This window comes from Muntiacus reevesi, chromosome 4, assembly GCF_963930625.1.
Source record: "Muntiacus reevesi chromosome 4, mMunRee1.1, whole genome shotgun sequence".
NCBI lineage: Eukaryota > Metazoa > Chordata > Mammalia > Artiodactyla > Cervidae > Muntiacus > Muntiacus reevesi.
Window position 1 is genome coordinate 145,021,860 of NC_089252.1, and position 26,213 is coordinate 145,048,072.

General features: G+C 40.8%; 1 pseudogene; it reads right to left on the minus strand.

The window, feature by feature from the left end:
- Positions 1 to 3,159: 3,159 nt before the first annotated feature.
- On the minus strand, positions 3,160 to 6,320 carry LOC136167131 (thiol S-methyltransferase TMT1A pseudogene; annotated as a pseudogene).
- Between the last annotated feature and the right edge of the window lie 19,893 nt (positions 6,321 to 26,213).

Sequence of the window (26,213 nt, forward strand, 5' to 3'; positions counted from 1 at the left end):
GAACCAAAAATGTGCCTTTTTAAAGGTGCCTTATATATATATTTAAATATCTATATATATATAATATATATATATATACCAACCTGTTGGTACAGGTTGTCAAATTGCATGTGTGCCCAGTTGTCCACTCACATCCAACCCATGGACTATAGCCTGCCAGGCTCCTCTGTCTATGGGATTTTCCAGGCAAGAATACTGGAGTGGGTTGCCATTCCCTCTCCAAGGGATCTTCCCGACCCAGGGATCGAATTGGTGTCTCCTACGTCTCCTGCATTGGCAGGCAGATTCTTTACCACTGAGCCATCTGGGAAGCCCAGTTGTCAAACTGCCCTTTGGAAAAGTTGCAGCAGTTTGCATTCATACCAGCAATAGATGTGAGTGTCCATTTTCAATAAATGCACATTGATACTTTTTTGTCATTTTGGTGTGTAATGTATTTTTGATAACATGCATATCTTTAATCTTAACATCTCTTACTAAACGTTATTGGTTGTTTGGATTTCTTCTTTTCTGATTTGTTTCTTAATGTCTGTTATCATTTTTCTAATAGGCAGTTTTTTTTTCCTTACTGATTAGTAAGAGCTTTTAGTATAATTAGACTTCGTATGTGATAAGTGTTTTTCCCCCATTTGTTGTTTGCCTTTTAATTACAGTTTTTTTAAACTTTAAATTCATCTGAACATTGTTCTTAGGCTCTGCTTTGCAAACCTATGGGAGTCTGAATCCATGCCAAGCACTACCTGAGGCTAAATAGCCATGTTTTATATTTTGTATCATTGCCACAGAATGTAAATGATAGGAAAATTTTAAAAAATTGAATCACCTGACAAATGAAAAACATACTGTACGGCACAGAGAACTCTCATTAATGCACTGTGGTGACCAGAACGGGAAGGAAGACCAGAAGGGATTCGCTTTGCTGCACGGTAGAGACTCACACAATATTGTACAGCAACCATATTCAATCAAAATTAATTTAAAAAATAAAAGAGTAGGGAAAAAATTTTTAAAAAAGCACAAATTTTTGCTTTGTTGAAATAAAAATTATTGAGCCATCTAACAGTGTTACTAATTCATGGTAATATTTTTCTTTTTTTCTTTTCTTTTTTTATGTTGGTTTGATTTCTGTCATACATCAACATGAATTAACTGTAGGTATACATATGTCCCCTCCCTCTTGAATCTCCCTCTCACCTCCCCGCCCATTCCTACCCCTCTAGGTTATTACAGAGCCCCACTTTGAGTTCCCTGGGTCAAACAGCAAATTCCCATTGGCGGTGTACTTATATTTGTTACTGTATATGCATCCATGCTCCTCTCTCCATTTACCTCACCCTTTATTTACTTTTATTTGAAGAATAATCACTTTATATTATTGTGTTGGTTTCTGCCATATGTTCACATGAATCAGCCATAGGTCATCTCCCTCTTGAACTTCCCTCCCATCTTCTACCCCATCCCACTCCTCTAGGTTGTCATAAAGCACCAGGTTGAACTCCTGCATCATATAGCAAATTCCCATTGACTGTCTCCAAGCAGTTCATGATATTTTGTCCATGGTATTTTATTCAGTCTGTGGATGCTGTGTGTAAATAACTGTCATACAGCAGTAACTGCTGCTTTCATCTCAGTTCATTCAGTTCTGTCGCTCAGTCGTGTCTGACTCTTCGGCCCCATGGACTGTAGCACACCAGGCTTCCCTGTCCATCACCAACTCCCAGAGCTTGCTTAAACTCATGTCCATCCAGTCAGTGATGCCATCCAACCTCATCCTCTGCTGTCCCCTTCTGCTTTCAGTCTTTCCCAGGATCAGGGTCTTTTCTAAGGGGTCAGTTCTTCGCATCAGGTGGCCAAAGTATTGAAGCTTCAGCTTCAGCATCAATCCTTCCAAAGAGTATTCAGGACTGATTTCCTTTAGGATTGACTGTTTTGATCTCCTTGCAATCCAAGGGACTCTCAAGAATCTTCTCCAGCACCACAGTTCAAAAGCATCAATACTTTAGTGCTCAGCTTTCTTTATGGTCCAAGCCTCACATCCATACATGACTACTGGAAAAACCATAGCTTTGACTATACAGACTTTTCTCAACAAAGTAATGTCTCTGCTTTTTAATATGCTGTCTAGGTTTGTCATAGCTTTTGTTCCAAGGAGCAAGCATCTTTTAATTTCATGGCTGTAGTCACCATCTGCAGTGAGTTTGGAGCCCAAGAAAATAAAGTCTGTCACTATTCCATTGTTTTCCCATCTGTTTGCCATGAAGCTTTCATCTGGGACAGTCTTATAAATATAGATCAAGTCTGGATACAGTAGAGGCTACACATTATTAAGGAGTCTAAAGAAGTTTTCTACTTATCTACCTTGGTGGGGGGAGAAGGGAGACAAGAACCAATGAGTACCTCTAAAAGCCATGGTGACTCTCCCATTCTCCTTAGCTTCATCTAGCTTTCCTTAGTCTTGGCTGTCCCAAGCAGAGTTCCTTAGAGAGGGAGTTCCCCCAAATTCTGTGGGCAACTATGAGACCTGTGTTCAGGAATGGAAAACTTGAAATTTCCTGTTGGAAAAAAATTTCTCCATAGAAGGGGAGAGAATGGAAGAGGAGACCCAGACTTGGGGAGGTTGGTGATGCACTCTGGGTTACACAGGTTAGGCTAGAGAGATGCATGTTACCCATTCAGGTGACTGTCTAGTAGGAAGCTGTACATGAAGATTTGGTTTAGAAGAGAGCTGAGCTTGATACTAGATTCGGAAACCATCTGTGTGCATGGTCATTGAAAACTCGGGGAACATGAGATTACACGGGTGTATATAAGCAAAATTAGAGCCCAAAAAGAACTCCAGTGTTTAGGGAATGATCACAGGAAGAATAGCCAGCAAAAGTAGTTTTGCAAAAAAAGAAAAAAAGTGGTTTTGCAGGAAAAGTTGAAATCGGAGCGATACAAAGCCCCAGTGATAAGCACTGTGGTGCAATGATAAGAATATGTGCATTAAAGTCAGATTTGCTGGCCAAGTATCGTGGGGGCAAGTTTCTTAACTTCTCTGGGTCTATTTCCCCAGCCCAACATGAAGACAATATCTGCATTAAGGACTGTGTGGGAATGTAGGAAAGTTCCTGGTTCTATTAAGCACTGAGTGGGTGCTTTGTAGGAGCTAAGGAGGAATATGATCCCCTAAGAGCATTCTCAGTGCTTAAACCTGAGATGATTATTTGCTTTGCAGAGAAGTTGTGAGATTAGTAACACTGTAAGCAAACCATCTCCTAATTGTGCCAGTTAATGCCCAATCTTGGGACATAAGAATTTGAGTATCAGAGCTTTTTCAGTTACAGTTTTGATGTTGGCCTACCCTTGAGCCAAATTGTAGTCGGCCCTTGATATCCACAGGTTCCACATCCTCAGATTCAACCAACCACAGATCGAAAATACTGGGATAAAAATCCAAAAAGTTCAATAAGGGCCAAACTTGAATTTGCCACATGCTAGAAACTGTTTATGTAGCATTTACATTGTGTTAGGTATTATATATAATCTAGAGATGAGTTAAGGTACGTGGGGGTATGTCCATATAAATTATATGCAGACACCACACCATTTTATATAAGGGGCTTGAGCTTGTGTTGATTTTGGTATCTGTGGTGGGGGCAGGGAGGGACCCCAGGCATACTAGGGACGACTATATATTATTGCCTCGAAACCCTGTCTTCAAGTCCTTTTCTTCCTGAGGAATTTCTCTGTTGGAAAAAAACACTGGGGATTGCAGAACATCCTTTTCCCCTAGAGCAGTAAATTCAAATGTCAAGGTATTCATATTATATGTATGTTCACTTATATTTAGAATAAAACTTTAAGACTAGTTTTTAAGCAAACAATAAAGATAATATGTGAAAATTACATATGGGTATAAAGAATTTCAACGTATACAGAGAGACGTAAAATGAAAAGTAATTCTTACCCCTTATTCAGTTTCCTTCCCAAGAGCTTGTTGTTATTTCTTCAGTCGCTAAGTCATGTCCTACTCTTTGCGATCCCATGAACTGCATCACAGTTCTCTGTTCATCACTATCTCCCTGAGTTTGCTCAAACTCATGTCCATTGAGTCAGTGATGCCATCCAACCATGTCATCCTCTGTTGCCCCCTTCTCCCAAGAGGTAACCACTGTTTATAATTTCTTGTTTATCATTCTCATTAACATAAATGCTTATATAGGTATATTCTTCCCTACACACACAAAAGGACTTGTACTCTACATAATATCCTGTTTTCATTGCCTTTTAAATTAACAATATCTCAAGGATTTTTTTCATATGCCATAGGTAACTCTTCCTTGTTCTTTTTAACAGATGCACAGAAATCCTTTATACTGTGTGACAGTTTACGTAACAGCCTCCAACTGATGGATGTTTAAGTTATTTCCAATTTGCGGTATTTCAAATACTATGATGAATATTTTCACATATGAATGAGTTTTTGCAGATTTGTGCAGAATAGCTATAGGATAAATTCCTGTTGGGTGAAGGAGTAAGTGTACTTGAAAATTTAATATTATTAAATAGCCCTCCAGAGAGGACACTTCCTCCAACTGGGGTATCCAGTCCTCCAAATCCATCCCAACACCATATTGAACTTAAAAGTCTCTGACAGAATAGTAGGTAAAATAGCATCTTCTTTACTTTCTTTTTAATTAAAGTATAGTTGATTTATAATATTAGTTTCAGGTATACAACATAGTGATTCAGAATTTTTATAGATTATACTCTATTTAAAGTTATTACAAAATAATGGCCTATATATTCCTCTGTTGTAGAATATATCCTTATTGCTTATTTATTTTATACATAGTAGTTTGTATCTCTTAACCCCACACTCTTGTCTTGCCCCTCCACCCTCTCCCAACTGGTAACCAATGGTTTTTTCTCTGTATCTGTGAATATGTTTCTGTTTTGTTATATTCATGCCTAAAAATATCTTGCTTTAATTTGTTCTTTAGTTGCAAGACTAAACATTTGAATCATATATTAGCTATCTTTATTTGTATTTCTGTTTGAGTAATTTGCTTCTTTTTCTCTTTTTAAAAACGATTTAAGAATCCTGTTGATCCTGTTGATTTGTGATGTCTTAATATGAAGGAAGTTAACTCATTATCTATCATCCTTGGCAAATATTTTTACAAATTTTTGTACTTTGTTTATAGTCCTTTTCCCTGCAGGAGTTATAAAATTTTATTTTTTATGTATTTATATATGTATTATCAGTCTTTTCCTTTATAGCTTCTTCTGCACGCTAAGACTTTTTTAAAAAACTCAACAGTATCTTTTCCAGGAGCTTTACTTTTATGTTAGGGTGTTTGATCTACTGAAATTGGGAGGGCTGCCCTTGGTGATGGTGGTTGCTACTAAGCAGCCCTCCACAACCCACATTCACCGGCCTGAGCACTCGGCAAACTTGCTGGAGGATCTGCTCCTGGTTCTTCAGGGAGCAGAGCACCAGGGTGCAGACCACCACATCCATGGAGCCTGTGGCCACCTGATGCATGTTCTCCCCGGCAGCCACTATGAAGCGCTCAAACTGCAGGTGTTGGCCTGGGCAATGCACTTGATCAAGAACTTCTCAAAGTTGGGGTTAGGATCAACACAGGTCACCTGGCATCCAGGAGAGGTAGAACTTGAAGTTGACCCCGGTGCCACAGCCCAGCTCCAGCAGGGAGAGCTTCCTGGAGGGGCCCGTGAACTTCCGCAGGTTGCTGAAGAGCTCCCGCAGGTTGCTGAAGAGCTCCCGCTTCTTGCTCGCCATCTGTTCATTGTACATCACAGTGAACCTCGCCAGGAAATAGGGGAACCACTGTTTGCATATCCAGTTCCACAAGCCCAGAAAGTCCAGCAGGGACATGGGAAATGCCAGGATGCAGACAGCGAGCTGGAGGATTAAAATGGTGAGCGCCATCACTCAGAAGAGAACAGATCAACGTTAAGAGATCTGACTCCTTTAACTGGCGGAAGTACCTTTCTGGGCACACTCCAGAGCCAATCAGCTGCAGAGTAGAGAAGAACTGGCTGTGCTGGAAATACACAGCTGAAGTCAGATCTCGAGCAAGAGACCTGTTTCATCCAATTAATAGATGTTTGGCAGAAGTTGCCTCATGGCTTACTTTTCATGAAGTGAAATGAGAAGGTTCCCAGCTTTTCCTTAGAAGCAAAGCTGATTACAACCCCCTATCCCTGCTTAGAGACTACTGCTGCAGTTTAAATGCGGAGTGTGTGTAATCACAGCTTGTCTGTGAGTGACCTCTCCTAAGAAAATGATCTGTGGGTGGAGCCTGGCTAAAACCCACACCAGCAAGCCCATGCCAAGGCCTAGTTATTACTATGTGCCCCATCCCACTGCCATTCCATCCCGCCCACTTCTGCCTCAGTTTTTTTTTCTTTTTTTTCTTTTTTTGTAAGCGAAAGCACTTGCCAGTCTGGTCACAGTTGGCAAGACCTTTCCCTTTTGCATCCTCGGCAGAGGCACTCAGATGTTCATAACTCCACAATAGGATTATTTAAAAATCACTGTTTTGGGCCACCCATCTTTTAAACGGCATGTTTCACCTTCAAACTGTGCCAAACTGCTTCAGTCCAGAGGCTCCCTAGGTGGCGCTGGTGGTAAAAAACCTGCCCAATAAAGCAAGATAGGCTTAAGAGATGAGGGTTCGATCCCTGGGTCAGGTAGATCCCATCCCAATATTCTTGCCTGGAGAACCCCATGGGCAGAGAAACTTGGCAGGCTACAGTCCATAGGGTCACAAAAAGAAGGACACTACTGAAGTGACTTAGCATGCATACATGCCCCGTACTACATTGCTGAGCTTATTTACATAAAAAACAGTCCCCAGAATGATCACCTTTGGGAACCTAGAGTATTTAGAAAATGTTTTCAGATACCCGTCAATTTTAAATAAGAAAGCATGAGTTTTTGGGTGATTAGGGAACATAGAAATTTTCAAAAATAATGATATTTACTTTTTTAAACCAGGTGATGGATACAGAGAATGTTCTGTTGTTTCATTATTTGTTACCATGGTTTAGTTGCTAAGTTGTGTCTGACTTTTGCGACCCCATGGACTGTAGCCCACCAGGCTCCTCTGTCCATGGGATTTAGCAAGCAAGAATACTGCAGTGGGTTGCCATTTCCTTCTCCAGAGGATCTCCCCCACCCTGGGATGGAAACAGGGTCTCCAGCTTTGTAGGCAGATTCTTTACAGACCGAGCCTCCAGGTAAGCCATTATTATTTGTTATACCCTACACATATTTTATAAATATATATTCCATCTTAACAGCTTTCTTGAGGTAAAACTGACATACAATAAACTATACACATTTAAGCTGTCTAGTTTGGTTAAGTTTTCACGCATGTACACACCCATGAAATCATTGCTTCAGTCAAGGTAGTGAACATACCTATCACCTCCCCCAAATACCTCTTGCCCCTTTGTGATCCCTCTTTCCTGTCCTCCCTGCTCCTGGGCCACCACTGATCTGTTTTCTGTCACTAGAAATTAGTTTGCATTTCCTATAATTTAATGTTAATGGAATCATACAATGTCTACTGTCTGTTTTTTCGGTCTGGCTTCTTTCATTTAGCATAATCGAGAGTCATCCGTATTGTTGCATGCATCCATTGATTTTCCTCCTGAGTAGTATTCCTTTGTATGGATCTATAACAATTGGTTTATCCACTCACCTATTGATGGACATTTGGGTTGTTAACAGTTTTTGGCTGTTGCGAATGACGCTACTCTGGGGACTTCCTTGGTGGTCCAGTGGTTAAGAATCTACCTTGCAATGCAGTGTAATAAGGTTCAACCTTTAGTCAGAGAACTAAGATCCCATGTGCTGCAGAGCAACTAAGCCCCTGTGCCACAACTACTGAGCCTGGAACCCACAAACCGCAACTAGAGAGTCCATGAACCACAAGGAAAGATCCAGTGTGCTGCAACAAAGATCCTGTGCACCATGCTAAGACCCAATGCAGTCAAAAAAAAAAAATATGTTTTTTAAAAATTAAGCTACTGTGGACATTAGTGTACAAGTCTTATATATGTACATATGCTTTCTCCTGGATAAATTCCTATGAGTAGAATGTGTAAGTCACATGGTAGGTACATGATTATCTTTTAAAGAAAATGCCAAACTGTTTTCCAAAGTGGTTGTACCACCAGCAGTGAATGAAAGATTGAGTTGCTCCACATCCTCACCTACACTTGGTGTGGTCATCCTTTTAATCTTATCCATCCTAAAAAATGTCTAGTGGTCCCTCATTGTAGTTTTAATCTGCATCTCCCAGATGATTAATGATATCAAGCATCTTTTAATGGGCATATTTGCCATCTATGTATCTTATTTGCAGTATCTGTCCCAATCTTTGGAGTGTTGTATTTATTATTATTGTTGTTGTTTTTGGCTATGCTGTGTGGCATGTAGGATCTTAGTTCCCCAGCCAAGGATCGAACCTGCGCCTCCTGGAGTGGAAGTGTGGCACCCTAACCACTGGACCGCCAGGGCATTCCCTGAACATGTTAAAACTGGGTCATTTTCTTATTGAGTGTTGAGAATTCTTTGCAAGTTGTTATTAAATATGTGATTTGCAAATATGTTTTCCTACTCCATGACTTGTCTTTTTAATGGTATGCTAAAAAGTGCAGAAATTCTTTGTCTGGTTTTGGTATTAGAATTCCATGGGCTCATGCTATGGGAAAGGGAAGAATATAGTATAGAGTATAGGTGTCTTAGACATGTCACTCAGAGACTGGAGTCACAAAGGGCTTTTTGGAGGAACGAACATCTATTTATTTATTTATTTGCACCAGGTCTTAGTTGCAGCATGCAGGATTTTGAGTTGTGGCATGTGAGAATCAGTTCCTGACCAGACATCCAACCTGGGTCCCCTGCATTGGGAGCACAGAGTCCAGCCTTCTGGACTTCCTCTAGGAAGTCCCCCCTAGATGAAGGAACATCTAAAGTGAGACATCAGGGACTTACGTGGTGGTCCAGTGGATAAGAATCCACCTGCCAACACAGGGTACATGGGTTTGATCCCTGATCTGGGTAGATCCCACATGCCATGGAGTAACTAAGTCGATAAGCCACAACTATTGATCCTGGGCTCTAGAGCTGGGGAGCTGCAACTACAGAGCCCATGTGCTGCAACTCTTGAAGTCCGTGTGCACTAGAGCCCGTGCTCTGCAACAAGAGAAGCCACCGCAATGAGAAGCCTGCACACTGCAACTGGAGAGTAGTCCCCGAACTCTGCAACTAGAGAAAAGCCTGTGCAGCAAAGAAGAGCCAGCACAGCCAAAAATAAAATAAAGAAATAAAATTATTTTTTATAAAAGCACAGTGAGACATCGATGGTAAGAGGGCATTAGGTGGATGGAGGATGGGCGGAGCCAGAATGCTGCAACATAGGCACAACATATGAAAAGACAGGGAGGTAAAAGAGAACATCGGTGCATTTGGGGAACAAAAAACATAGGGAGCATCCTTGTGAGGCTGGTATCATACTCAGTTCAGATAAAGAAATGAAACAAAGATTTGATAATTTACCCACAGTATTTCAGTTGGTCTGACCTGGAATCCAGGTCTGTTTTACCCTTAAGGGGCTGTTTTTACTCTCACTGTCCCTCGAATGTCCCTAATGCTGATTGGGTCCTCAGTATTATTACACTGAAATTGCAGACAGGTTGTTTAAAATTAGGAGAGGACGAAGGAGTGAACCTAAGGAATACCTACCTGTGAGGAGTAGGAGGAGGAAAGTGCCAATTGAAGGTAGGAGTGAAAGAACAATTCAAACAGAATGACTCAAACAGCACAGCGTGATGGAAGCCAAAGAAGTCGTTGTAAGAGGAATGGTATCACATTTCAAAGATGGAGAAAGTTAAACAGTTAGTGGGTTTTCTGACTTGCCGGGAGCCAGCTCACAAGATCCCACCCTTGACAAGGTCATGGGGAGAAAGCCTGATGGGCAAGGCGGATCAGGTTTTCAGGGATTCCGAAAAGCTGCCCCCGGCGCTCACCTTAAAGATGATCTCTGTCTTTCTGATGCTTGCTTCAATAGACTACTCCCTAATTTCTGTGACACAGGCAGAAGGCCTTCCCCGATCTCTTTCCAAATAAGAATCAATTTAGAACTTTAATCAATAAGTGTCCCAGGTGGTGGTATTTTATGAGATTATCCAGGGTGAAAGGATTGTTTCGGTTTAAACTCTTTTGCTGGTATTTTAGTTTGTTTGACAACTGCGTTTATGCCCTTGGCACTAATATGCATGATTGCTTATAATACCCTAATCATAAAACAGCATAAAGAACCTGATCACATAAAGGCCCTAATAGGCACAAAGCCCTTCGGGGGTGAGGAAGCCTTATTAGAGAACATAAAATTATTATTCTAAAAGTGGTTATAGTTAAAGATTTAGAAAAATAAGAGTTTAAAATTGTTAATTTTAACCAGGAATGCTAAACAGGGGCTGCCTCACTGGAGCTGCAGAGTCTTTGTGTGATAAACCTTTTAGATAAATTTAACTAACTTCTGCAAAAGGACTGACCTTTGTGTTCATTAAAGAATAGATTACGGAAAACAGCTTTGCGTTCACCTAGGTCATAAAATGTCAAGAGACCCCAAGGCCAGAAGATACTGTACAAGACTCTCATAAACAAAGAAGTATGCAGAAAACACCCTGGTTTCGTGAAGAACAAGCTGATGTAATGTTAAACTATCTTCCCCTTAGAAATGTACTAATTTAGGGTATAAAAGCCATGGTAAAAAATAAAGCATTGCCAGACTCTGCCAGACCCTGCAAACACCCCCGTCTGGTCATTCTCTTCTCTCTCTCTCTCTCTCTCTCTCTCTCTCTTTCTCTCTCTGTCCCTCGCAGACTTGGCCCTATCAAGACTGGTCTCATGTGTCTTCTCTCTCTCTCGCTGACGCTGTTCATCCTGAGGGTACCCCCTGGATCCTGCCGAGGCTGGACCCCGGCACTGACTCTAGTTGGCGATGATCTCATTTAGCTAATGAGACTGTAATTTCTCATTACGGGAGGCGGGGGCGGGGGGGTGTCACAAAAGGATGGAAAAATGAGTGTTAGGTAGAGGAGTGCAGATCATTTTTTCAGGTATGTTAATTACTGGATGCAGGAAAGGGTAAGAAGGGAAACCAACTTTGAGATGGAGGCAGTCTTATTAGGAGGTGATCTTGAGAAAAACACTGAAGAAGGGGAAGGAAGCAGTCTGCACAGAAGTTAAGCTGTGATGTAGGATACAGGCTGAGCTGACCATCAGAACTGTCCCGGGTTGAGGTAAGAGGGGTGAATCTTCACCTTCCCGCCTAGATCAGTTAGTTACTTGATGTGGGCTGCCTGAGAAAGTAGTAAGAGTTCATGCCTGAGGCCAACAGCATTCCCACTCAAAACAGGGGTAATAAGTCCTTCATTCTCACAGGGGATACATCTAGTGCATTCCAGCATTATCACAAGGAGGAATACTTTTAGGATCAATAAAGATATCACAAGGAGGAGTGTTCTTAGAATAGCTGAAGATAATATTTATTTTCCCAAGTGGCTCTGTGGTTAAGAGTCCAATTGCCAATGCAGGAGCCTCTGGTTAAATCCCTGGGTTGGGAATATGCCCAGGAGGAGGAAATGGCAACCTACTCCAGTGTTGTTGCCTGAAAAATTCCATGGACAGAGGAGCCTGGTGGGCTACAGTCCATGGGGTTGCAAAGAGTTGGACATGACTGAGCGACTTTGAGTACACACCCACACATGGTATAAGCTTAGTTATTTAGCTTTGGATAAAGACAATTTAGTACTTACATAGTGTTGAAAGTTGAATACTGGCTGGGTCTGAGTGGAGGACCTTGTCTTTATGAATCCTATTTATATAAGGAAGACAGGGAGTGACCTCTTTGAAGAATGGAGTATTTGAGGCAGAAAGGGAAGCCTTTTGCCTTATTATTATTGTCATCTTTATCATGGGAGTCTCTCTGGTTATGGAGCATTTGAATGTGCACAATATAAGGAGTTAGAAGACCTAGACCTTTGTTGTCTCAGCCATCCAATGCCATTTAGTTTTGATAACTTAACAAGCATGTAGTGAACAATTAATGTTTATTCACCCCTGGAGACACATGAAGAGTACTCCAAGTATCATCAGGAATATCATGGACATAATAAAACAAATATGGATTATAAACTTCAATACCATCAGAATGGAATATAAAAGAGTTGACCAATGATAAAAATATATTTGTTGTCTAATTCCTCTTTCATTTTTAATTTAAGGTCAGAGTAACTTACATTTTTTAGCATAAGAATCAGTTCCCAGTAAAAACTTACACTGGGAAATTAGGGTTCTTAGTCTTGTCTTTGTTCTTATTGCTAGTAGGTCATCTTGTGTGGGTTATTTTTGTTTTCTTTTGTTTCATCTATCACTAAGAGTGTCTATAAAATTCCTAGGAAATGAAAGGAGGCTGAAAGTTAACTATTGAAATTTCAGCAGGTTCCAAAGGATAGAAGGAGGAATATATGAGTCTTGATTCCCTGGTGGCTCAGATGGTAAAGAATCCACCTGAAATGCAGGAGTCCCAGTTTCGATCCCTGGGTTGAGAAGGTCTCTTAGAGAAGGGCATGGCAACCCACTCCAGTATTCAGTCAGAATAGCAGTAAATTGAGCTTAAGGCCACATATGACTGCCCACCGACAGCTTCAGATCTCTGGTTATCCATTGCTGAGGCTTTATCAGAGAGAACTGATATATCCCTAAAGCGTTCATTGAGAAATGGAAGGTGCCTGAGGTGTTTGTTGGGAAACTGAGTAAATCTACATGAACTTTATGTTTTTAAAAGACAAACGATACGTTTACTTGGCAAAATTATTTTAAATTGCAAAACCGTATACAATGTATATTCATGAGAGATCCTTTTGCCTGATCTCCTTTTTGCTCCTCCACTCCTTCCTCTTGGAGTTGGCATTACCAGTTTGGGGTGTCCTTTGGATTTCACTTGTACATGTGTATTCTCTCTCTCTCTTTTGCTGCATAAATGATAGCATACTGTTCTATAAATTGTATCTTTAACTTCACAGTGTATCTTGGAGATTGTTTCCTATCAATCCGTTTAGATCTGCATTATTTATGGTATTCCATTCTATGAATGTCCTAGGTTGTTTTAGTCTTTTGACACTACAGACAGTGCTGTGGGAAATATTCTTGCACATACTGATACTTCCTGTACAAGTGTTTCTTTATTAGGCATTCTTAGAAATGGAATTGCTGGGTCAAAGGATATGTAGACTTTTGACATTTAGATAGAAAATTAATTAGCATTCTTATCTTGTAAAACAGCCTTAACAACTTTTTTGATAAAGAATGAGATAAAATAGTTACATTACATTGACTCATGAGTGCCTTTGTTTCTTTAAGAGAAGGTGACACTTAGTGGTTGGGAGTGAGCTAGCTCCCAGTATACTGAAATAGTGGAGAACTTGGGAATCATGGCCGTGAGGGAATCCCAAGGGAAATTCTATAGCTCCTCTTGCTGCTAAACCATGTTTCCCTGATGCTGGGAAAGATTGAAGGCAGGAGGAGAAGGGGACCACAGAGGATGAGATGGTTGGCTGGCATCACCGACTTGATGGACATGAGTTTGAGCAAACTCCGGGAGTTGGTGAAGAACAGGGAAGCCTGGTGTGCTGCAGTGCATGGGGCCGCAAATAGTCAGACACCATTGAGCGACTGAACAATGACAACGATGCCTAGAAGACAGGTTTAAACTGATTTGATGTTTAGATAACTACTAATCTACCTCCAGTTTGTCCTAAATGTTCAATATCCTTTCCTTTCCTGGCTGTGAGAGTATCCTTACCTGCATTTTTTTCTTTTATGCCTCTAAAAACAAAAAAACTTGGTAACCTATAGTTTGTTTTATCTTCTCTCTCTCTCTTTTTTTTTTTTTTTTTTGTTTTTCTGCCCCCTCCACTCCCTTATCTTCTCTTTCTTCCTGTATCTTAGTGGTTGTTTTTTGTGACATATTTTTTGGGTAGTCGATAATTGGGGGTGGTTTTTTTTTTCCTGGCCTCAGTGAGTAAGCATGATTAAATTTCTTTCTGTTCGATTATTTGACCAGATTAGTTCACAGATTTTATTATAGAACACCCAATTCCAACACTTCACCCCAAGTCCCTTTGCATATCTGTCTTTTTTTACTTGCTTGTGCATTACTACATTAAGGATGACTCCAACCTGTTCATGTTTGTTTTGTCTCTTCAGCTATGGTCAGGATAGATATTTCTTTCTGCAGTATTTTTATTCTCTCCTGAACAATAGTTTGACCATCCTCATTTTCCCCTAACACTTACAGGATTGTTTTCAGACCAAAAACTAAGTGGAAATAATGAATGGAAATTCCATTCTTCTGTCAAGTAAAACAGAAGGATAAGAAATAGGCATCAGCTGCTGCCCTGACCCTGACTCACAGACTCTGCCACAAAGAGCAGCCTGGCCCTCTCCAGCAGGGGGCCAAGTGCAGAGTTCTGGTCCTTCATCTCTAGACCTAAGGCTTAATAAAGGACCGTTATTGGATCACTGACAAAATGTGAATACCAAACTATGGGGGAAATTCTTAGAAATGATTAACTAGAACCACGTCTTTCTGCTGTTTGATGTTTAGGTTCCACGAATCCTTCTGTGGCTGATGGTAGAGCTGGCTATCATTGGTGTAGATATGCAAGAAGTTATTGGCTCAGCTATTGCCATCAATCTCCTGTCTTTAGGAAGATCCGGGGTTTTTTCTCTAGAAAGTAATCAATGTTTTGCGAGATTTCAAAGCAAGTATAAAAACAAAAGTCCTTCCCAGGTGGCTCAGTGGTAAAGAATCTGCCTGCCAAGCAGGAGATGCAGGTTCAATCCCTGGGTCGGGACAATCCCCTGGAGACAGAAATGGCAACCCACTCCAGTATTTCTGCCTGGGAAATCCTATGGACAGAGGAGCCTGGTGGGCTACAGTCCATGGGGTCACCAAAGAGTTGGACATGACTTATCAACTAAACAACAACAACATAAAAACAAAAACTCAAGTGTACCCCAATTTTCAAAATTCAACTAAAGTATTATTTTTTCTGTGTAACCACTCTGGAACCACCTTCTTCCCTTCTGGCAGACATAGGCTCTTTATCTCCCATGTTCTCATGTTTGGTCGTGCATACTGGGTTATCCAGTGTATGGCAATGTATATGATAATTAATTTGTATGTCAGCTTATCCCACTTGTCAAGTGAACTCCTTGAGAGATAAGGCCCATACTTTACAGCTTTGCGTCCCGAATGTCTGTAATAGTAGATAAAGTTTGAATGAATGTATTACTTTACTTAGTGCTGTGATCCTAAAACACCCAAGGCCTGGCCTCCTTACCACTGTTCCCTTTTCCTCAGGTCCTTGCTCCTCCAAGGATCATATATCTAGAGAGTTGTTGGGAAGAGAGTCTTTTTCTTAATGTTTCTATTCTTTTCTTTAATCTCCCTTTTTAATCTCCAACCTAGGAATTCTCTATGGGATGGAGTTCTTATCACCATTGCAGATACCCTTATATTTTTCTTTTTGGACAAATATGGTAAGGACAGTGGGAATGGAAGGGTCACTCAAAGTTTCATCATGTGGCTCACGGGGAAATCTGCCTTCTGTGAACTCACTGCTGCATTCTTCCCTTTAGGTTTGCAGAAGCTAGAAGCATTTTTTGGTTTTCTCATAACTATTATGGCCCTCATGTTTGGCTATAAGGCATGTTTTACAACAGGCTGATCATTAGCTGTTTGTCTCTTTTTCATTAGCTTTTTAAACAAAATTTTTGCCCTTTTATTATAAAAGACAGTGTGTGCTAACAAAACCCAAATTCAGCACTGAGCCAATTTTAAAGGAATAAGGATGTAGGAAAGACTTGCGTCCAGAAAGTTTTGCAGGAATTCCTAGGTCAAAAATGACTAGAATTTCTAGGACTTTCCAGACTAGACTCCCTGGTCCCAAGTTGGCCATCTGAACAACGGAACAGCCTTGGCGAGGGTTAGGAGAGGAGTTGCAGTCTGTAAAAGCAGATGAATCCTGCATTGCTCTCTTTGTTTCCTTTATCATCAACGGAGTAGATGAGGCAGGGTCCCTGGTTCCCTTTTGCTAACTGTGCTGCTTGCTGGAGTGTTACAAGGATGCCCCATAGCCCATGATCTTAGTTTTTTCTTTTGCCCCTTCTCTTTGCTCTCATACCCATCCTCACGTTTGCAAGCTTGTGGCTGGTGATGAGCGAATTTGCCAATGGATTGTGAGTGTACTTCTTAAGATGTGTGGTGCTGAATCCAGCACAGCTGGGAATAAAGAGCTGAAACAGGGACGATCGCGTAATGAAAAGAGAGACATATATAATTTGGCAAGCTGGGAGTCAGGGGGCCCTCCTCTTCTCCATGGCAGGAAGACAAAATGGCTCCTTTCAGCCCGTACTTTTATTGGCAGAAGTCACATGAGATCATTCAGTTCAGTTGCTTCGTCATGCCCGACTCTTTGCAACACCATGAACTGCAGCACGCCAGCCCTCCCTGTCCATCACCAACTCCTGGAGTTTACTCAAACACATGTCCATTGTGTGCCATCCAACCATCTCATCCTCTGTCATCACCTTCTTCTCCTGCCTTCAATCTTTCCCAGCATCAGGGTCTTTTCAAATGAGTCAGCTCTTCACATTAGGTGGCCATAGTATTGTAGTTTCAGCTTCAACGTCAGTCCTTCCAATGAATATTCAGGACTGATTTCCTTTAGGATGGACAGGTTCAATCTCCTTGTAGTCTGAGGGACTCCCAAGAGTCTTCTCCAACACCACAGTTCAAAAGCATCAATTCTTTGGCTCTCAGTTTTCTTTATAGTCCAACTCTCGCATCCATACATGACTACTGGAGAAACCATAGCTTTGACTAGACAGACCTTTGTTGGCCAAGTAATGTCTCTGCTTTTTAATATGCTGCCTAGGTCGGTCATAACTTTTCTTCCAAGGAGCAAGCATCTTTTAATTTCATGGGTGCGGTCACCATCTGCAGTGATTTTGGAGCCCAATAAAATAAAGTCAGCCACTGTTTCCACTGTCTCCCCACCTATTTGCCATGAAGTGATGGGACCAGATGCCATGATCTTAGTTTTCTGAATGCTGAGTTTTAAGCAAACTTTTTCACTCTCCTTTTTTACTTTAATCAAGAGGCTCTTTAGTTACTCGCTTTCTGCCATAAAGGTGGTGTCATCTGCATATCTGAGGTTATTGATATTTCTTCTGGCAATCTTGATTCCAACTTGTGCTTCATTTAGCCCAGCGTTTCTCATGATGTACTTTGCATATAAGTTAAATAAGCAGGGTGACAATATACAGCCTTGAGGTACTCCTTTCCTAATTTGGAACCAGTCTGTTGTTCCATGTCCAGTTCTAACTGTTGCTTCCTGACCTGCATAAAGATTTCTCAGGAGGCAGGTCAGGTGGTCTGGTATTCCCATATCTTTAAGAATTTCCCACAGTTTGTGGTGATCAACACAGTCAAAGACTTTGGCATAGTCAGAGCAGAAGTAGATGTTTTTCTGGAACTCTCTTGCTTTTTCAATGGCCCTTTGGATGTTGGTAATTTGATCTCTGGTTCCTCTGCCTTTTCTAAATCCAGTTTGAACATCTGGCAGTTCATGGTTCATGTATTGCTGAAGCCTGGCTTGGAGAATTTTAAGCATTACTTTACCAGTGTGTGAGATGAGTGCAATTGTGCGATAGTTTGAGCATTCTTTGGTATTGCTTTCTTTGGGATTGGAATGAAAACTGACCTTTCCAGTCCTGTGGCCACTGCTGAGTTTTCCAAATTTGCTGGCATATTGACTGCAGCATTTTGACAGCATCATCTTTTAGGATTTGAAATAGTTCATCTGGAATTCCATCACTTCCACTAGCTTTGTGCGTAGTGATGCTTCCTAAGGCCCACTGGACTTCACACTCCAGGATGTCTGGCTCTAGGTGAGTGATCACACCATTGTGATTATCTGGGTCGTGAAGATCTTTTTTGTATAGTTCTTCTGTGTGTTCTTGCCACCTCTTCTTTTTTTTTTTTTTTCCACCTCTTCTTAATATCATTAAGATCATTCTTAATATCATTGAGATCATGAGGGGATAGGGAGTTTGATCAGCACACCATAAAGAGGGAGTAAAGTTAAGGCCCTGCTGTTCTTCAGGAACATCTTGTTTTGTTTCCATGGGGACGGATGCTGGGGCAGGCAGTGAGGCGGAGCAGAGAGCAAGTCCAGCCCCAGGTATGTCCGTTAGGTGTGCTTTTTAGGACAATCACGGGGGTGCAGTTTGCCGCACCCTCAAGTCATGGGGCAGGTTCTGGTCTCTGCTCTGCCAGTCTGCAACAGTGTGGGGCAATGGTATCCACAACAAACAGGCCAGTCAGAAAATAAGTCATAGGAGAGCTATGTGCTTTAAGAGATGATTGCTAGAGCTGCCCCCTCAATCTCTGACTTAGAAAAGAGAGACTGCTGGGGACTTCCCTGGTGGTCCAGTGGTTGAGACTCTGCCTTCCAGTGCAGGGGGTGCCGGTTCAATCCCAGGTCAGGGAACTAAGGTCCCACATGCCACAGGATGCGACCAAAAATTAAAAATAAATAAACACAGCATCGTAAATCAACTATATGTCAATTTTAAAAAATTAAAGAAAGAAATAGAGATGGTGAGTGTAACAAAGGAAGGCAAGCAGTTTTTTTGTTTCTGGGGAAACTTTTTCAGCTTTTAGTGCTTTGACTCTTCAACTTCAGCCACTGAAGGTTGAAGCATCTGAAATCCATGTTAAATGATCTTGATGAGAGAGGCATAAGCCAATACTTTTTATATACATCTCTAAAGGACATGGAGTATTTGAAATGACTTGTTGCATCTCTAGGGACTCATGATTTTTTCACTTGTCGGGTTTGTTGCATTTTTAGGGACTTCAATAATACAGATTATTTGATTTTTTTTTCTTCTTCTTTTTCCGTATCATTGTGTAATTTTTGCTCAGTTAATCTAATTTGGGACATAAGAAGCACTTTTCAGTTTATTTTGAAATGCTGCTTACTCTTGTCCTGTGATCCCAATGACACAGTATCTTTTTCTGTTTGTGGACAGGTTAGACTAGTCCACCAATAATTATGCTGATTCTTTGACAGAGGTTTGAGGATTGTAGCTGGTATTGTGGTCCTTATCATCTGTTCCATCAGCATGTGCTTTGTTGTGGTTTATGTCCAGAATCTAGGGCATGTGGCATTGTATGTAGTGGCTGCAGTGGTCAGCGTAGCTTATCTGAGCTTTGTGTTTTACTTGATAAGTTCAGTTGGGAAGAGGCAGGGGTGGTTGAGGTGGGGCTAATGCTCAGAAGAGAAAGGACCCAAAAGAGCACATAGCAATCTACCTTCAGGTTATTGACACAATTTACATGAAATCGTTAAACCAGCTGTGACTAAAGAATATTTTTAGCCATAAATTTTCCCTGGTTCCTAAGAGCTTTCATTTTTCTTTCTGTCACTCTGTCTGGTTTCCATTCCTAATAATTCCTAACAAGAGAGTATGTTTGAAGAACTCAAAGAAGATCAGCCATGTAGAAAATAGAGAGTATTATGAGATGGGGTTGGAGAATGGCACTGTGTCTTGTGATTTCAAATCTTTGGAGGGCAGTGCATGTGGGTTCACAGCCCTGCCCAAATTTACTACTTAATAGCTGTCCAATGAAAACATAAGTAAATAGTGATAATCTCTTGTTGAATTATTCTAAAATTATTAAAGAATGATGGTTATAAAACAAGCTACATAGAAAAAGAATACAGAATTATTTATACCTAGATAATAAAAAAATTATCAAAAGTCTAGAGTAAATTATGTAAAAATATTGATAGTAGTTGCCTTCGATGGTGGGACTGTGGATATTCTTTTCTCTATTTTCCAGATCTTCTGTAACATTACTTATATCAATGAAGAGCAGCGATAGCAACGCATCCATCTCCCTATTCTACACAGATTTCTCTAAAAAACATAGGATTGAGGATTAGGGACAGCAGAATTTATACCGTATCTGCTACAGAGAATGGCAAGGCTGGAGGGTGGAAATCCCCTTCTCGTCTTTTTTTTTTTTTTAATTTATTTTTATTTTTATTTTATTTTATTTAAAAAAAATTTTTTTAATTTTTTTGTTTTTATAACCCTTCTCGTCTTTATAACACTTACCTAGTCCTCATGTCAGTGTCTGACACAAGGTAGATACTTATTGGGAAAACATTTTAGTGAATATTGAGAAATTATGTCTTGGATGGATATATCTCTTCTCTTTTCTTGCCCAGTAAACCGTGGGCACACTTAGATTAAGCTGACCCTATAATATAGAGGCAGTTGTTCAGTTGCTAGGTTGTATGCAACTCTTTGGAACCCCATGGACTGCAGCATGCCAGGCTTCCCCGTCCTCCTCTATCTCCTGGAGTTTGCTCAAACTCATGTCCGTTGAGTTGATGACGCCATCCAACCATCTCATCCTCTGTTGCTCCCTTCTCCTCCTGCCCTCAATCTAGGAAACCCAAGTAACTGAGTATGGCCTTGACAGAAATTGTTTTAACAATTTTCTATAGGACATCTTCTGGTGGCCTAGTGGTTAGGATTTCAGACTTTTGCTTCAAAGTCCCAGGTTCAGTCCATGGTCAAGGAATGGAGATCCTACAAGCTAGGTGGCATGGCCAAAAAAAAAAAGAAAAAAAAAGTTGCTGTAGAAGTTAAGGGGATCCTTCCTTTATGCAAATTGGTTATGAAGGTGCTGAGTTGTTCTCAGTCAGCCTGAGGCCATAGAAATTGTTGAAGACCCATTTTTAAGGCCCAGGACTGATTCTGGAATGAATTACTATTCTTTAGTTCAGAAGACTATCACAGCTGTTCTTAGCCAGTCAGTCGTTCCCCGTATTGTGAGGAATGGTGTAAGACTGAAAAAAGTGGTCTTCAAGGACCTCCCCCAGTCAGATAAAGGAAAAAAACACAAAGCAGTAGGAACAGCGGGAACTGAGTATCAAAATTAATACGACAAAGAAGTTTGCATCTGAGCAGCGAAGTGTGGGCGATGAGGCGGGGTAAGAGGACTCTCCAGAGAGGTTGGTGAATGATGACCGTATTTTCTCTTTTACAGTTGACAAGTGTTTCATTGCCACTGGGCATGTCCTCCCTGGACTCTGGGCGCATGGTAAACAGCTCCAAAGTCCTGGAGACCAAAGAAGCCACCCATGGCTATATTAAGTCAACACTGTCCACAGGTACCATCAGGGCCAGTGTGTTTCTGTGGTTTACTGTGTGAACATAGCCAAACGTATGTGCTATTGCACAGGCTGCATTTAGGACTCAACTGTTTGTTGGGAAAGACTTTGTTTCATATTTTTTTGAAAGATGGCTTTATTTTTCTTCCTAAACTTCTCATCTGGGGACGGATTAAGTAGGATCTTTGACAACTTGACATCTGCTGCTCTCAAACAACACTGAACTCTTTCGCTGTCCCAGGGTCAGCTTATTTTATCTTTAATAGAGATAATCCTCATGCATGATTCTTAACAAGACTGACTACATGTTAAAAGTATTTGGAAAATATAATTAATGTTTCATAATACAACTTATAGAGTAGGAATGTAAATTTTTTAATCAAAAGATAATGGTTTTAAAAGGCTGAGAAAGCTATTAAAAAGAATGAGATAATTCCATTTGCAGACCTGGATGTACCTAGAAAGTGTCATTCTGAGTGAAGTAAGTTTCAGAAAGAGAAGGAGAATATCGTATGACATCCCTTATACATGGAATCTAAAAAGAAATAATACAAATGGACTTAGTTACGAAACAGAAAGAGACTCACAGACTTAGAAAACTGTTATTGCCAGGGGAAGGGATAGTAAGGGAGTCTGGGAAGGTCATGTACACACTGCTATATTCAAAATGAATAAACGACAAGGACCTACTGTATAGCATATAGAACTCTGCTCAATGTTACGTGGCAGCCTGGATGGGACAGGGGTTTGGGGAAGAATGGATATCTGTATATGTATGGCTGAATCCCCTCACTGTTCAACTGAAAATGCCACAACATTGTTAACTGGCTAAACCCTGATACAAAATTAGAAGTTTAAAGTTTGAAAAATAAAATAAAAATATACAGCAAAAAATAAATAAAAGGCTACAAAATACTTATGTATATTCTTTTGAGTTATTTTAATTATTTTTGTTGCTGTTCAGTTGCTCAGTCATGTCCGACTCTTTGCAACCTGGACCACAGCATGCCAGGCTTTCCTGTCTTTAGCTATCTCCCTGAGTTTGCTCAAACTCATGTCCATTGAGGCGATGATGCCATCCAACAATCTCATCCTCTGTTGCCACCTTCTCCTCCTGCCCTCAATCTTTTGCAGATCAGGGTCTTTTCCAGAGTCAGCTCTTTGAATCAGGTGGCCAAAGTATTGGAGCTTCAGCTTCAGCATAAGCCCTTCCAGTAAGTATTCAGGGTTGATTTCCTTTAGGATCTACTGGTTTGATCTCCTTGCAGTCCAAGGGACTCTCGAGTCTTCTCTAGCACCACAGTACAAAAGCATCAATCCTTTGGTGCTCAGCCTTCTTTATGGTCCAACTCTCACATCCAGACAGGACTACTGGTAAATGCATACTTTGCCTATACGGACCTCTGTAGGCAAAGTGATGTGTCTGCTTTTTAATATGCTGTGTAGGCTTGTCATAGCATTTCTTCCAAGGAACAAGCGTCTTTTAATTTCATCACTGCAGTCGCCGTCCACAGTGATTTTGGAGCCCAAGAAATAAAGTCTGTCACTGTTTCCATGTTTTCCCTATCTATTTGCTGTGAAGTGATGGGACTAGACCCCATAATCTTAGTGTTTTGAATGTTGAGTTTTAAGTCAGGTTTCTCACTCTGCTCTTTCACCTTAATCCAGAGGCTTTTTAGCTCCTCCTCACTTTCTGCCATAAGGGTGGTGTCATCTGCATATCTGAGGTTATTGATATTTCTCCCAGCAATCTCAATTCCAGCTTGTGATTCATTCAGCCTGGCATTTCACATGATGTATTCTACCTGGAAGTTAAATAAGCAAGGTGACAATATATAGCCTTGAGGTACTCCTCTCCCAATTTTGATCCAGTCTGTTGTGTTCCATGTCTAGTTCTAACTGTTGCATCTTGCATACAGGTTTCTCAGGAGGCAGGTAAGGTGGTCTGGTTTTATTGTCTCTTCAAGAATTTTCCAGTTTGTTGTGGTCCACACAGTCAAAGGCTTTAGCATAGTTAATGAAGAGAAATAGATGTTTTTCTGGAATTCCTTTGCTTTTTCTATGATCCAACTGATGTTGGCAGTTTGATCTCTGGTTCCTCTGCATTTTCTAAATCCAGTTTGTACATCTGGAAATTCTTGGTTCATGTACTGCTGAGGCCTACCTTGAAGGATTTTGAGTGCCTAGCTAGCATGTGAAATGAGTACAGTTGTGTGATGGTTTGAACATTCTTTGGCATTGCTAGTCTTTGGGATTAGATTGAAAACTGATGTTTTCCAGGCCTGTGACCTCTCCAAATTTGCTGGCATATTGAATGCAGCACTTTAACAGCATCATCTTTTATGATTTGAAATAGTTCAGGTGAAATTCCATCATCTCGACTAGCTTTGTTTGCAGTAATGCCCAGTTGACTTCAGGATGTGTCGCTCTAGGTAAGTGACCACACCATTGCGGTTATCTGGGTACTTAAGATCTTTTTTCTTTTTATAGTTTTCCTGTGTATTCTTGCCACCTCTTCTTAATTTCTGCTTAATCTCAATTATGGGGTTTTGATCCATATTAAATATAAGAATATGAGATAAATGATACCAAGGGAACATTTCATGCAAAAATGGGCACAATGAAGCACAGAAATGGTATGGACCTAACAAAAGAAGAGGATATTAAGAGGTGGCAAGAATACACAGAAGAACTATACAAAAAGATGTTAATGACTGGGATAGCCATGATGGTGTGATCACTCACCTAGAGCCAGACATCCTGGAGTGTGAAGTCAAGTGGGCCTTAGGAAGCATCACTATGAACAAAGCTAGTGGAGGTGATGGAATTCCAGCTGAATTATTTCTTTTTTTTTTTTTTTTCAGCTGAACTATTTCAAATCCTTAAAGATGATGCTGTCAAAGTGCTGTAGTCAAATGCCAGCAAATTTGGAAAACTCAGCAGTGGCCAGTCTGGAAAAGGTCAGTTTTCATTCCAGTCCCAAAGAAGGGCAATGTCAAAGAATGTTCAGTCACACAATGTCACATGCTAGCAAGGTAATGCTCAAAATCCTGCAAGCTAGGCTGCAATGGTACATGAACGGAGAACTTACAGATGTACAAGCTGGATTTAGAAAACGCAGAGGAACCAAATTGCCAACATCCATTGAATCATAGAAAAAGCAAGGGAATTATAGAAAAACATCTACTTCTCTTCATTGACTATACTAAAGCTTTTGACTGTGTGGACCACGACAAACTGTGGAAAATTCTTAAAGAGATGGGACTACCAGACCACCTTATCTGCCTCCTGAGAAACCTGTATGCAGGTCAAGAAGCAACAGTTAGAACTAGACATGGAAAAACAGACTGGTTCAAAATTGGGAAAGGAGTACCCTCAAGGCTATATATCGTCACCCTGCTTATTTAACTTCCATGTAGAGTACATCATGAGAAATGCCATGCTGAATAAATCACAAGCTGAAATTGAGATTGCTGGGAGAAATATCAACAACCTCAGATATGCAGATGACACCACCCTTATGGCAGAAAGTGAGGAGGAGCTAAAGAGCCTCTGGATTAAGGTGAAAGAGCAGAGTGAAAAAGCTGGCTTACAACAATCCTGGGAGATAATGAAGGACAGGGAAGCCCGGGGTCCTGCAGTCCTTGGGGTTGCAAAGAGTCCGACAGGAGTGAGCAACTGAACAACAGCAATTTATTTCACTTAGTGCTGTGATCCTAAACTGCCCAAGGCCTGGCATCCTTGCCACTCCCTTGCCACATCCTTCCCTTTCCCCCAAATTCCTTCTCCTCCAAGTGTCATATATCTGGAGAGCTATTGGGAAGAGTGTATTTCTCAATGTTTCTTTTCTTTTCTTTATTGTCCATTTCTAATCTCCATCCCTGGGTTGGGAAGATCCCCTGGAGGAGGGCATGGCAACCCCCTTCAGTATTCTTGCCTGCAGAATCCCCATGGATGGAGGAGCCTGGTGGGCTACAGTGCATGGGGTCGCAAAGAGTTGGGCATGACTGAGCAACTAGGCACAGCGTGGCACACCTCTTAACCTCCACTGAGAAATTTAAAAGGAAAATAAGTTGAAAGAATCATGAACCTGACAGAGGTAGATTGTCTCATAATTTTATATTTAATATGGGTCAAACCACCCTAGTTGAGATTTTATTGTTTTATAATTGAAATAATTCTAAGAGTATGAATAAGGAAAGTATTTTGCAGCCTTTTATTTATCTTTTGCTGTATACCTTTATGTTTTCAAACTCTAAACTTTTTATTTTGTATCAGGGTATAGCTGATTAACAATGTTGTGGTAGTTTCAGGGGAACAGTGAAGGGACTCAACCATACATATACATGTTCCCGTTCTCCCCCCAAACTCCCTCCCATCCAGGCTGCTACATAATGTTGAGTAGAGTTCCTTGTGTTATACATAGGTCCTTGCTTGTTATGTGTTTTGAGTATAGCAGTATTTACATGACCTTCCCAAACTCCAGAATTATCCCTTCCCCTGGCCACCACGTTTGTTTTCTAAGTCTATGAGTCTCTTTTTGTTTTGGTGTTAAGTTCATTTGTATCATTTGTTTTAAGATTCCACATATAAGGGATGTCATACGGTATTTCTCTTTCAAGAAGGAATTTGTCAAGTTTTCAAAGATCCTATTTAATCCAGCTCCCAGATTAGGAGTTCAGGAAGAAAAGTAATGCCATCATTCAAACAGATATGAAACAAAGTTGCTCCCAACAAACAGTTGAGTCCTAAATGCAGTCTGTGCAACAGGACGTCTGGCTATGTTCATGGGGTCACCCACAGAAACACACTGGCTCTGATGGTGACTGCAGACAGTGTTTACATGGTATAAGCCACCGGTGGCT